Here is a 15,538-nt window from a genome sequence, read left to right as displayed (position 1 = left end):
CTATAAAAAGTCATATTATAGCATGTCGAAAAAAGTCATAGTATAGCATGTCGAAAAAAGTCATAGTATAGTATGTCGAAAAAAGTCATAGTATAGTATGTCGAAAAAAGTCATCGTATAGTATGTTGAAAAAAGTCATAGTATAGTATGTCGAAAAAAATCATAGTATAGTATGTCGAAAAAAGTCATAGTATAGTATGTCGAAAAAAGTCATATTATAGTATGTTGAAAAAAGTCATAGTATAGCATGTTGAAAAAAGTCATAGTATAGTATGTCGAAAAAAGTCATATTATAGTATGTTGAAAAAAGTCATAGTATAGAATGTTGAAAAGTGAAAAAAACAGTCATAGTATATTGTTTCAAAAACATTCATAGTATAGCCTTTCGAAAAAAGTCATAATATAGCCTGTTGAAAAAAGTGAAAAACATTCATAGTATAGCATGTCGAAAACATTCATAGTATAGCATGTCGAAAAAAGTCATATTATAACATGTCGATAAAAGTCATATTATAGCATGTCGAAAAAAGTGAAAAACGGACATAGTATAGCATGTCGAAAAAAGTCAAAAAACAGTCATAGTATAGCATGTCGAAAACATTCATAGTATAGCATGTCGAAAAAAGTGAAAAACAGTCATAGTATAGTATGTCTAAAAAAAGTCATAGTAATAGTATTTTGGGGTTAAGTGTTTTGCTGAAGGACACATTGACATGAGACTAATAGATCAGGAGCCGGGGATTGAACCGACGACCCTCTGAGTGAAAGGCAGCCCTACTCTCCACTTAGCCACAGACATCAGTTGAGAACTACAAGCATAGTATGTCTATAAAAAGTCATAGTATAGTATGTCGAAAAAAGTGAAAAACGGTCATAGTATAGCATGTTGAAAAAAGTCGAAAAACAATCATAGTATAGCATGTCGAAAACATTCATAGTATAGCCTGTCGAAAAAAGTGGAAAAACAGTCATAGTATAGCATGTCGAAAAAAGTGGAAAAACGGTCATAGTATAGTATGTCAAAAAAAGTAAAAAAAAAGTCATAGTATAGTATGTTGAAAAAAGTGGAAAAACGGTCATAGTATAGTATGTAAAAAAAAGTAAAAAAAAAGTCATAGTATAGTATGTTGAAAAAAGTCAAAGTATAGCATGTCGAAAAAAGTCATATTATAGCATGTTGAAAAAAGTCATAGTATAGTATGTCGAAAAAAGTCATATTATAGTATGTTGAAAAAAGTCATAGTATAGTATGTCGAAAAAAGTCATAGTATAGTATGTCGAAAAAAGTCATAGTATAGTATGTTGAAAAAAGTCATAGTATAGTATGTCGAAAAAAGTCATAGTATAGTATGTCGAAAAAAGTCATAGTATAGCATGTCGAAAAAAGTCATATTATAGTATGTTGAAAAAAGTCATAGTATAGCATGTCGAAAAAAGTCATAGTATAGTATGTTGAAAAAAGTCATAGTATAGTATGTCTAAAAAAAGTCATAGTAATAGTATTTTGGGGTTAAGTGTCTTGCTGAAGAACACGAGACTTGACATGAGACTAATAGTTCAGGAGCCTGGGATTGAACCGACAACCCTCTGATTGTAAGGCAGCCGTGCTCTCCACTTAGCCACTGACATCAGTTGAAAACCACAAGCATAGTATGTCTATAAAAAGTCATAGTATAGTATGTCGAAAAAAGTCATAGTATAGTATGTCGAAAAAAGTCATAGTATAGTATGTCGAAAAAAGTCATAGTATAGTATGTCGAAAAAAGTCATATTATAGTATGTTGAAAAAAGTCATAGTATAGCATGTTGAAAAAAGTCATAGTATAGTATGTCGAAAAAAGTCATATGATAGCATGTCGAAAAGTGAAAAAATATAGTATGTTGAAAAAAGTCATATTATAGTATGTTGAAAAAAGTCATATTATAGTATGTCGAAAAAAGTCATAGTATAGTATGTTGAAAAAAGTCATAGTATAGTATGTTGAAAAAAGTCATAGTATAGCATGTCGAAAAAAGTCATAGTATAGTATGTCGAAAAAAGTCATAGTATAGTATGTTGAAAAAAGTCAAAGTATAGCATGTCGAAAAAAGTCATATTATAGCATGTTGAAAAAAGTCATAGTATAGTATGTTGAAAAAAGTCATAGTATAGTATGTTGAAAAAAGTCAAAGTATAGCATGTCGAAAAAAGTCATATTATAGCATGTCGAAAAAAGTCATAGTATAGCATGTCGAAAAAAGTCATAGTATAGCATGTCGAAAAAAGTCATATTATAGCATGTCGATAAGTCATAGTATAATATGTCGAAAAAGTCATATTATAGCATGTCGAAAAAAGTCATAGTATAGCATGTCAAAAAAAGTCATATTATAGCATGTCGAAAAAAGACATATTATAGCATGTCGAAAAAAGTCATAGAGTAGCATGTCGAAAAAAGTCATAGAGTAGCATGTCGAAAAAGTCATATTATAATATGTCTATAAAGTCATATTATAATATGTCTATAAAGTCATATTATAGTATGTTGAAAAAAGTCATATTATAGCATGTTTATAAAAAGTCATATTATAGCATGTCTATAAAAAGTCATATTATAGCATGTCGAAAAAAGTCATAGTATAGTATGTCGAAAAAAGTCATATTATAATATGTCTATAAAAAGTCATATTATAGCATGTCGAAAAAGTCATAGTATAGCATGTCGAAAAAAGTCATAGTATAGCATGTCGAAAAAGTCATAGTATAGCATGTCGAAAAAAGTCATAGTATAGCATGTCGAAAAAAATCATAGTATAGCATGTCGAAAAAAGTCATAGTATAGTATGTCGAAAAAAGTCATAGTATAGTATGTCGAAAAAAGTCATAGTATAGTATGTCGAAAAAAGTCATAGTATAGTATGTTGAAAAAAGTCATAGTATAGTATGTCGAAAAAAGTCATATTATAGTATGTTGAAAAAAGTCATAATATAGTATGTTGAAAAAAGTCATAGTATAGTATGTTGAAAAAAGTCATAGTATAGTATGTCGAAAAAAATCATAGTATAGTATGTCGAAAAAAGTCATAGTATAGTATGTCGAAAAAAGTCATATTATAGTATGTTGAAAAAAGTCATAGTATAGTATGTTGAAAAAAGTCATAGTATAGTATGTTGAAAAAAGTCATAGTATAGCATGTCGAAAAAAGTCATAGTATAGTATGTCGAAAAAAGTCATAGTATAGTATGTTGAAAAAAGTCAAAGTATAGCATGTCGAAAAAAGTCATATTATAGCATGTTGAAAAAAGTCATAGTATAGTATGTTGAAAAAAGTCATAGTATAGTATGTTGAAAAAAGTCATATTATAGCATGTCGATAAGTCATAGTATAATATGTCGAAAAAAGTCATATTATAGCATGTCGAAAAAAGTCATAGTATAGCATGTCAAAAAAAGTCATATTATAGCATGTCGAAAAAAGACATATTATAGCATGTCGAAAAAAGTCATAGAGTAGCATGTCGAAAAAAGTCATAGAGTAGCATGTCGAAAAAAGTCATATTATAATATGTCTATAAAGTCATATTATAATATGTCTATAAAGTCATATTATAGTATGTTGAAAAAAGTCATATTATAGCATGTTTATAAAAAGTCATATTATAGCATGTCTATAAAAAGTCATATTATAGCATGTCGAAAAAAGTCATAGTATAGTATGTCGAAAAAAGTCATATTATAATATGTCTATAAAAAGTCATATTATAGCATGTCGAAAAAGTCATAGTATAGCATGTCGAAAAAAGTCATAGTATAGCATGTCGAAAAAGTCATAGTATAGCTTGTCGAAAAAAGTCATAGTATAGCATGTCGAAAAAAATCATAGTATAGTATGTCGAAAAAAGTCATAGTATAGTATGTCGAAAAAAGTCATAGTATAGTATGTCGAAAAAAGTCATAGTATAGTATGTCGAAAAAAGTCATAGTATAGTATGTTGAAAAAAGTCATAGTATAGTATGTCGAAAAAAGTCATAGTATAGTATGTCGAAAAAAGTCATAGTATAGTATGTTGAAAAAAGTCATAGTATAGTATGTCGAAAAAAGTCATAGTATAGTATGTTGAAAAAAGTCATAGTATAGTGTGTTGAAAAAAGTCATAGTATAGTATGTTGAAAAAAGTCATAGTATAGTATGTCTAAAAAAAGTCATAGTAATAGTATTTTGGGGTTAAGTGTCTTGCTGAAGAACACGAGACTTGACATGAGACTAATAGTTCAGGAGCCTGGGATTGAACCGACAACCCTCTGATTGTAAGGCAGCCGTGCTCTCCACTTAGCCACTGACATCAGTTGAAAACCACAAGCATAGTATGTCTATAAAAAGTCATAGTATAGTATGTCGAAAAAAGTCATAGTATAGTATGTCGAAAAAAGTCATAGTATAGTATGTCGAAAAAAGTCATAGTATAGTATGTCGAAAAAAGTCATAGTATAGTATGTCGAAAAAAGTCATATTATAGTATGTTGAAAAAAGTCATAGTATAGCATGTTGAAAAAAGTCATAGTATAGTATGTCGAAAAAAGTCATATGATAGCATGTCGAAAAGTGAAAAAATATAGTATGTTGAAAAAAGTCATATTATAGTATGTTGAAAAAAGTCATATTATAGTATGTCGAAAAAAGTCATAGTATAGTATGTTGAAAAAAGTCATAGTATAGTATGTTGAAAAAAGTCATAGTATAGCATGTCGAAAAAAGTCATAGTATAGTATGTCGAAAAAAGTCATAGTATAGTATGTCGAAAAAAGTCATATTATAGCATGTCGAAAAAAGTCATAGTATAGCATGTCGAAAAAAGTCATATTATAGCATGTCGAAAAAAGTCATATTATAGCATGTCGATAAGTCATAGTATAATATGTCGAAAAAGTCATATTATAGCATGTCGAAAAAAGTCATAGTATAGCATGTCGAAAAAAGTCATATTATAGCATGTCGAAAAAGTCATAGTGTAGCATGTCGAAAAAAGTTATATTATAATATGTCTATAAAGTCATATTATAGTATGTTGAAAAAAGTCATATTATAGTATGTTGAAAAAAGTCATATTATAGCATGTTTATAAAAAGTCATATTATAGCATGTCTATAAAAAGTCATATTATAGCATGTCGAAAAAAGTCATAGTATAGTATGTTGAAAAAAGTCATAGTATAGTATGTCGAAAAAAGTCATATTATAATATGTCTATAAAAAGTCATATTATAGCATGTCGAAAAAAGTCATAGTATAGTATGTCGAAAAAAGTCATAGTATAGTATGTCGAAAAAAGTCATCGTATAGTATGTTGAAAAAAGTCATAGTATAGTATGTCGAAAAAAGTCATAGTATAGTATGTCGAAAAAAGTCATAGTATAGTATGTCGAAAAAAGTCATAGTATAGTATGTCGAAAAAAGTCATATTATAGTATGTTGAAAAAAGTCATAGTATAGCATGTTGAAAAAAGTCATAGTATAGTATGTCGAAAAAAGTCATATTATAGTATGTTGAAAAAAGTCATAGTATAGAATGTTGAAAAGTGAAAAAAACAGTCATAGTATATTGTTTCAAAAACATTCATAGTATAGCCTTTCGAAAAAAGTCATAATATAGCCTGTTGAAAAAAGTGAAAAACATTCATAGTATAGCATGTCGAAAACATTCATAGTATAGCATGTCGAAAAAAGTCATATTATAACATGTCGATAAAAGTCATATTATAGCATGTCGAAAAAAGTGAAAAACGGACATAGTATAGCATGTCGAAAAAAGTCAAAAAACAGTCATAGTATAGCATGTCGAAAACATTCATAGTATAGCATGTCGAAAAAAGTGAAAAACAGTCATAGTATAGTATGTCTAAAAAAAGTCATAGTAATAGTATTTTGGGGTTAAGTGTTTTGCTGAAGGACACATTGACATGAGACTAATAGATCAGGAGCCGGGGATTGAACCGACGACCCTCTGAGTGAAAGGCAGCCCTACTCTCCACTTAGCCACAGACATCAGTTGAGAACTACAAGCATAGTATGTCTATAAAAAGTCATAGTATAGTATGTCGAAAAAAGTGAAAAACGGTCATAGTATAGCATGTTGAAAAAAGTCGAAAAACAATCATAGTATAGCATGTCGAAAACATTCATAGTATAGCCTGTCGAAAAAAGTGGAAAAACAGTCATAGTATAGCATGTCGAAAAAAGTGGAAAAACGGTCATAGTATAGTATGTCAAAAAAAGTAAAAAAAAAGTCATAGTATAGTATGTTGAAAAAAGTGGAAAAACGGTCATAGTATAGTATGTAAAAAAAAGTAAAAAAAAAGTCATAGTATAGTATGTTGAAAAAAGTCAAAGTATAGCATGTCGAAAAAAGTCATATTATAGCATGTTGAAAAAAGTCATAGTATAGTATGTCGAAAAAAGTCATATTATAGTATGTTGAAAAAAGTCATAGTATAGTATGTCGAAAAAAGTCATAGTATAGTATGTCGAAAAAAGTCATAGTATAGTATGTTGAAAAAAGTCATAGTATAGTATGTCGAAAAAAGTCATAGTATAGTATGTCGAAAAAAGTCATAGTATAGCATGTCGAAAAAAGTCATATTATAGTATGTTGAAAAAAGTCATAGTATAGCATGTCGAAAAAAGTCATAGTATAGTATGTTGAAAAAAGTCATAGTATAGTATGTCTAAAAAAAGTCATAGTAATAGTATTTTGGGGTTAAGTGTCTTGCTGAAGAACACGAGACTTGACATGAGACTAATAGTTCAGGAGCCTGGGATTGAACCGACAACCCTCTGATTGTAAGGCAGCCGTGCTCTCCACTTAGCCACTGACATCAGTTGAAAACCACAAGCATAGTATGTCTATAAAAAGTCATAGTATAGTATGTCGAAAAAAGTCATAGTATAGTATGTCGAAAAAAGTCATAGTATAGTATGTCGAAAAAAGTCATAGTATAGTATGTCGAAAAAAGTCATAGTATAGTATGTCGAAAAAAGTCATATTATAGTATGTTGAAAAAAGTCATAGTATAGCATGTTGAAAAAAGTCATAGTATAGTATGTCGAAAAAAGTCATATGATAGCATGTCGAAAAGTGAAAAAATATAGTATGTTGAAAAAAGTCATATTATAGTATGTTGAAAAAAGTCATATTATAGTATGTCGAAAAAAGTCATAGTATAGTATGTTGAAAAAAGTCATAGTATAGTATGTTGAAAAAAGTCATAGTATAGCATGTCGAAAAAAGTCATAGTATAGTATGTCGAAAAAAGTCATAGTATAGTATGTTGAAAAAAGTCAAAGTATAGCATGTCGAAAAAAGTCATATTATAGCATGTTGAAAAAAGTCATAGTATAGTATGTTGAAAAAAGTCATAGTATAGTATGTTGAAAAAAGTCAAAGTATAGCATGTCGAAAAAAGTCATATTATAGCATGTCGAAAAAAGTCATAGTATAGCATGTCGAAAAAAGTCATAGTATAGCATGTCGAAAAAAGTCATATTATAGCATGTCGATAAGTCATAGTATAATATGTCGAAAAAAGTCATATTATAGCATGTCGAAAAAAGTCATAGTATAGCATGTCAAAAAAAGTCATATTATAGCATGTCGAAAAAAGACATATTATAGCATGTCGAAAAAAGTCATAGAGTAGCATGTCGAAAAAAGTCATAGAGTAGCATGTCGAAAAAGTCATATTATAATATGTCTATAAAGTCATATTATAATATGTCTATAAAGTCATATTATAGTATGTTGAAAAAAGTCATATTATAGCATGTTTATAAAAAGTCATATTATAGCATGTCTATAAAAAGTCATATTATAGCATGTCGAAAAAAGTCATAGTATAGTATGTCGAAAAAAGTCATATTATAATATGTCTATAAAAAGTCATATTATAGCATGTCGAAAAAGTCATAGTATAGCATGTCGAAAAAAGTCATAGTATAGCATGTCGAAAAAGTCATAGTATAGCATGTCGAAAAAAGTCATAGTATAGCATGTCGAAAAAAATCATAGTATAGCATGTCGAAAAAAGTCATAGTATAGTATGTCGAAAAAAGTCATAGTATAGTATGTCGAAAAAAGTCATAGTATAGTATGTCGAAAAAAGTCATAGTATAGTATGTCGAAAAAAGTCATAGTATAGTATGTTGAAAAAAGTCATAGTATAGTATGTCGAAAAAAGTCATATTATAGTATGTTGAAAAAAGTCATAATATAGTATGTTGAAAAAAGTCATAGTATAGTATGTTGAAAAAAGTCATAGTATAGTATGTCGAAAAAAATCATAGTATAGTATGTCGAAAAAAAGTCATAGTATAGTATGTCGAAAAAAGTCATATTATAGTATGTTGAAAAAAGTCATAGTATAGTATGTTGAAAAAAGTCATAGTATAGTATGTTGAAAAAAGTCATAGTATAGCATGTCGAAAAAAGTCATAGTATAGTATGTCGAAAAAAGTCATAGTATAGTATGTTGAAAAAAGTCAAAGTATAGCATGTCGAAAAAAGTCATATTATAGCATGTTGAAAAAAGTCATAGTATAGTATGTTGAAAAAAGTCATAGTATAGTATGTTGAAAAAAGTCAAAGTATAGCATGTCGAAAAAAGTCATATTATAGCATGTCGAAAAAAGTCATAGTATAGCATGTCGAAAAAAGTCATAGTATAGCATGTCGAAAAAAGTCATATTATAGCATGTCGATAAGTCATAGTATAATATGTCGAAAAAAGTCATATTATAGCATGTCGAAAAAAGTCATAGTATAGCATGTCAAAAAAAGTCATATTATAGCATGTCGAAAAAAGACATATTATAGCATGTCGAAAAAAGTCATAGAGTAGCATGTCGAAAAAAGTCATAGAGTAGCATGTCGAAAAAAGTCATATTATAATATGTCTATAAAGTCATATTATAATATGTCTATAAAGTCATATTATAGTATGTTGAAAAAAGTCATATTATAGCATGTTTATAAAAAGTCATATTATAGCATGTCTATAAAAAGTCATAGTATAGCATGTCGAAAAAAGTCATAGTATAGTATGTCGAAAAAAGTCATATTATAATATGTCTATAAAAAGTCATATTATAGCATGTCGAAAAAGTCATAGTATAGCATGTCGAAAAAAGTCATAGTATAGCATGTCGAAAAAGTCATAGTATAGCTTGTCGAAAAAAGTCATAGTATAGCATGTCGAAAAAAATCATAGTATAGTATGTCGAAAAAAGTCATAGTATAGTATGTCGAAAAAAGTCATAGTATAGTATGTTGAAAAAAGTCATAGTATAGTATGTCGAAAAAAGTCATAGTATAGTATGTTGAAAAAAGTCATAGTATAGTATGTTGAAAAAAGTCATAGTATAGTATGTCGAAAAAAGTCATAGTATAGTATGTCGAAAAAAGTCATAGTATAGTATGTTGAAAAAAGTCATAGTATAGTATGTTGAAAAAAGTCATAGTATAGTATGTTGAAAAAAGTCATAGTATAGTATGTTGAAAAAAGTCATAGTATAGTATGTTGAAAAAAGTCATAGTATAGTATGTCTAAAAAAAGTCATAGTAATAGTATTTTGGGGTTAAGTGTCTTGCTGAAGAACACGAGACTTGACATGAGACTAATAGTTCAGGAGCCTGGGATTGAACCGACAACCCTCTGATTGTAAGGCAGCCGTGCTCTCCACTTAGCCACTGACATCAGTTGAAAACCACAAGCATAGTATGTCTATAAAAAGTCATAGTATAGTATGTCGAAAAAAGTCATAGTATAGTATGTCGAAAAAAGTCATAGTATAGTATGTCGAAAAAAGTCATAGTATAGTATGTCGAAAAAAGTCATAGTATAGTATGTCGAAAAAAGTCATATTATAGTATGTTGAAAAAAGTCATAGTATAGCATGTTGAAAAAAGTCATAGTATAGTATGTCGAAAAAAGTCATATGATAGCATGTCGAAAAGTGAAAAAATATAGTATGTTGAAAAAAGTCATATTATAGTATGTTGAAAAAAGTCATATTATAGTATGTCGAAAAAAGTCATAGTATAGTATGTTGAAAAAAGTCATAGTATAGTATGTTGAAAAAAGTCATAGTATAGCATGTCGAAAAAAGTCATAGTATAGTATGTCGAAAAAAGTCATAGTATAGTATGTTGAAAAAAGTCAAAGTATAGCATGTCGAAAAAAGTCATATTATAGCATGTTGAAAAAAGTCATAGTATAGTATGTTGAAAAAAGTCATAGTATAGTATGTTGAAAAAAGTCAAAGTATAGCATGTCGAAAAAAGTCATATTATAGCATGTCGAAAAAAGTCATAGTATAGCATGTCGAAAAAAGTCATAGTATAGCATGTCGAAAAAAGTCATATTATAGCATGTCGATAAGTCATAGTATAATATGTCGAAAAAAGTCATATTATAGCATGTCGAAAAAAGTCATAGTATAGCATGTCAAAAAAAGTCATATTATAGCATGTCGAAAAAAGACATATTATAGCATGTCGAAAAAAGTCATAGAGTAGCATGTCGAAAAAAGTCATAGAGTAGCATGTCGAAAAAGTCATATTATAATATGTCTATAAAGTCATATTATAATATGTCTATAAAGTCATATTATAGTATGTTGAAAAAAGTCATATTATAGCATGTTTATAAAAAGTCATATTATAGCATGTCTATAAAAAGTCATATTATAGCATGTCGAAAAAAGTCATAGTATAGTATGTTGAAAAAAGTCATATTATAATATGTCTATAAAAAGTCATATTATAGCATGTCGAAAAAGTCATAGTATAGCATGTCGAAAAAAGTCATAGTATAGCATGTCGAAAAAGTCATAGTATAGCATGTCGAAAAAAGTCATAGTATAGCATGTCGAAAAAAATCATAGTATAGCATGTCGAAAAAAGTCATAGTATAGTATGTCGAAAAAAGTCATAGTATAGTATGTCGAAAAAAGTCATAGTATAGTATGTCGAAAAAAGTCATAGTATAGTATGTTGAAAAAAGTCATAGTATAGTATGTTGAAAAAAGTCATAGTATAGTATGTCGAAAAAAGTCATATTATAGTATGTTGAAAAAAGTCATAATATAGTATGTTGAAAAAAGTCATAGTATAGTATGTTGAAAAAAGTCATAGTATAGTATGTCGAAAAAAATCATAGTATAGTATGTCGAAAAAAGTCATAGTATAGTATGTCGAAAAAAGTCATATTATAGTATGTTGAAAAAAGTCATAGTATAGTATGTTGAAAAAAGTCATAGTATAGTATGTTGAAAAAAGTCATAGTATAGCATGTCGAAAAAAGTCATAGTATAGTATGTCGAAAAAAGTCATAGTATAGTATGTCGAAAAAAGTCATAGTATAGCATGTCGAAAAAAGTCATAGTATAGCATGTCGAAAAAAGTCATAGTATAGCATGTCGAAAAAAGTCATATTATAGCATGTCGATAAGTCATAGTATAATATGTCGAAAAAAGTCATATTATAGCATGTCGAAAAAAGTCATAGTATAGCATGTCAAAAAAAGTCATATTATAGCATGTCGAAAAAAGACATATTATAGCATGTCGAAAAAAGTCATAGAGTAGCATGTCGAAAAAAGTCATAGAGTAGCATGTCGAAAAAAGTCATATTATAATATGTCTATAAAGTCATATTATAATATGTCTATAAAGTCATATTATAGTATGTTGAAAAAAGTCATATTATAGCATGTTTATAAAAAGTCATATTATAGCATGTCTATAAAAAGTCATATTATAGCATGTCGAAAAAAGTCATAGTATAGTATGTCGAAAAAAGTCATATTATAATATGTCTATAAAAAGTCATATTATAGCATGTCGAAAAAGTCATAGTATAGCATGTCGAAAAAAGTCATAGTATAGCATGTCGAAAAAGTCATAGTATAGCATGTCGAAAAAAGTCATAGTATAGCATGTCGAAAAAAATCATAGTATAGTATGTCGAAAAAAGTCATAGTATAGTATGTCGAAAAAAGTCATAGTATAGTATGTTGAAAAAAGTCATAGTATAGTATGTCGAAAAAAGTCATAGTATAGTATGTTGAAAAAAGTCATAGTATAGTATGTTGAAAAAAGTCATAGTATAGTATGTTGAAAAAAGTCATAGTATAGTATGTCGAAAAAAATCATAGTATAGTATGTCGAAAAAAGTCATAGTATAGTATGTCGAAAAAAGTCATATTATAGTATGTTGAAAAAAGTCATTGTATAGCATGTTGAAAAAAGTCATATTATAATATGTCTATAAAAAATCATATTATAGTATGTTGAAAAAAGTCATATTATAGCATGTCTATAAAAAGTCATATTATAGCATGTCTATAAAAAGTCATATTATAGTATGTTGAAAAAAGTCATATTATAGCATGTCTATAAAAAGTCATATTATAGCATGTCTATAAAAAGTCATAGTATAGCATGTCGAAAAAGTCATAGTATAGCATGTCGAAAAAAGTCATAGTATAGCATGTCGAAAAAAGTCATAGTATAGCATGTCGAAAAAAGTCATAGTATAGTATGTCGAAAAAAGTCATAGTATAGTATGTTGAAAAAAGTCATAGTATAGTATGTCGAAAAAAGTCATAGTATAGTATGTTGAAAAAAGTCATATTATAGTATGTTGAAAAAAGTCATAGTATAGTATGTTGAAAAAAGTCATAGTATAGTATGTCGAAAAAAATCATAGTATAGTATGTCGAAAAAAGTCATAGTATAGTATGTCGAAAAAAGTCATATTATAGTATGTTGAAAAAAGTCATTGTATAGCATGTTGAAAAAAGTCATATTATAATATGTCTATAAAAAATCATATTATAGTATGTTGAAAAAAGTCATATTATAGCATGTCTATAAAAAGTCATATTATAGCATGTCTATAAAAAGTCATATTATAGTATGTTGAAAAAAGTCATATTATAGCATGTCTATAAAAAGTCATATTATAGCATGTCTATAAAAAGTCATAGTATAGCATGTCGATAAAAGTCATAGTATAGCATGTCGAAAAAAGTCATATTATAGCATGTCGAAAAAAGTCATATTATAACATGTCGAAAAAAGTCATATTATAGCATGTTGAAAAAAGTCATAGTATAGCATGTCGAAAAAAAGTCATATTATAGCATGTCTATAAAAAGTCATATTATAGCATGTTGAAAAAAGTCATAGTATAGTATGTCGAAAAAAGTCATATTATAATATGTATATAAAAAGTCATATTATAATATGTCTATAAAAAGTCATATTATAGTATGTTGAAAAAAGTCATATTATAGTATGTTGAAAAAAGTCATATTATAGTATGTTGAAAAAAGTCATAGTATAGTATGTTGAAAAAAGTCATAGTATAGCATGTTGAAAAGTGAAAAAAACAGTCATAGTATATTGTTTCAAAAACATTCATAGTATAGCCTTTCGAAAAAAGTCATAGTAATAGTATTTTGGGGTTAAGTGTCTTGCTGAAGGACACAATGACATGAGACTAATAGATCAGGAGCTGAGGATTGAACCAACAACCCTCTGAATGAAAGGCAGCCGTGCTCTCCACTTAGCCACGGACACCAGTTGAGAACTACAGGCATAGTATGTCTATAAAAAGTCATAGTATAGTATGTCGAAAAAAGTGAAAAACAGTCATAGTATAGCATGTTGAAAAAAGTGAAAAACAGTCATAGTATAGAATGTCGAAAGCAGTCATAGTATAGCCTGTCAAAAAAAGTAAAAAAACAGTCATAGTATAGAATGTCGAAAACATTCATAGTATAGCCTGTCGAAAAAAGTGGAAAAACACTAATAGATCAGGAGCCGGGGATTGAACCGACGACCCTCTGATAGAAAGGCAGCCCTGCTCTCCACTTAGCCACGGACACCAGTTGAGAACCACAGGCATAGTTTGTCTATAAAAAGTCATAGTATAACATGTTGAAAAAAGTGAAAAACGGTCATAGTATAGCATGTCGAAAACATTTATAGTATAGCCTGTCGAAAACATTCATAGTATAGCATGTCGAAAAAAGTCATAGTATAGCATGTCGAAAAAAGTCATATTATAACATGTCGATAAAAGTCATATTATAGCATGTCGAAAAAAGTGAAAAACGGACATAGTATAGCATGTCGAAAAAATCATAGTAATAGTATTTTGGGGTTAAGTGTTTTGCTGAAGGACACATTGACATGAGACTAATAGATCAGGAGCCGGGGATTGAACCGACGACCCTCTGAGTGAAAGGCAGCCCTACTCTCCACTTAGCCACGGACATCAGTTGAGAACTACAAGCATAGTATGTCTATAAAAAGTCATAATATAGCCTGTCGAAAAAAGTAAAAAAACGGTCCAAGTATAGCATGTCGAAAACATTCATAGTATAGCCTGTCGAAAAAAGTGGAAAAACGGTCATAGAATAGTATGTCTAAAAAAAGTCATAGTAATAGTATTTTGGGGTTAAGTGTCTTGCTGAAGGACACATTGATATTAGACTAATAGTTCAGGAGCTGGGGATTGAACCGACAACCCTCTGATTGTAAGGCAGCCGTGCTCTCCACTTAGCCACAGACACCAGTTGAAAACCACAGGCATAGTATGTCTATAAAAAGTCATAGTATAACATGTTGAAAAAAGTCATAGTATAGCATGTCATGAAAATCTCATTTTTCAAGTTATTTTTCTTGACATTCACAACAAATGCAGAGAAGCAGTTGTTTGCAATGAAAGATCTCGGGCTCCCTCCAAGTAACGCGTCCCTCAGCTGTAAGGTCCGTCTCTCAACAGCTGCTCTCCGTCTTCCTGACTTTGGTCCCCAGAGGGCAGACAGAGGACACCTGCTGCAGCCCAGAGGGGACGTGATTGGTGGAGCAGCGACCAGGTGGACTCTGCTTTTGTCTCTCTGCACAATAACATCGTTGTCCTCTCCGCGGAGCACACGGGGCCCCCGGCTCCTGGAGACAAAGGGGCCTCCTGTTTGTAGACCTTTTGATCAGTGATGGTGAGGAGCACCTTTCTGCACCGATCACACTCTCTAGACCTGATGGGATGTTTAGCTGGACAGACGCTTCATTCACTGAAGGAGGAAACAATGCGATGTGTTGAGGACTTTAATACCAGCCTTCGACTCGCCGTGTGATTTAGTTTTATGAATCAGGTAAAAAGTATTTAAAACCAGGTTGTGAGGAATAAAAAAAAAAAAAGAAGCAACAATCGGGCATTTTGGAAGAAATTATTTACAACAAAATAATAACGCAAAGAGTAGAAATAGATTCTCCCTTCCTCTGAAAAGTCTTGTTTTCTACCTCTTTACCTACATTTAAGTAGCTGTAGGAAGCAGCAAGTATCTTATTATCATACAACACCATGACGCTGTAAAGTGATGGCTGTTATAGAGTAACCAGGATCTCCTCAAAAACCTCTGATATAAATAAGTGTAATCATACGCGTGTATGCTGCTGATCTCTTTACTCTCCTCTCGTCAGTTTGTTGTCTTGT

This window comes from Cebidichthys violaceus, unplaced genomic scaffold (assembly GCF_023349555.1).
Source record: "Cebidichthys violaceus isolate CVI_PGR_0920_01 unplaced genomic scaffold, fCebVio1.0.p SCAF_2, whole genome shotgun sequence".
NCBI classification, from domain to species: Eukaryota; Metazoa; Chordata; class Actinopteri; order Perciformes; family Stichaeidae; genus Cebidichthys; species Cebidichthys violaceus.
The sequence above is the reverse complement of the archived record's forward strand: the minus strand, read 5'-3'. Positions refer to the sequence as shown.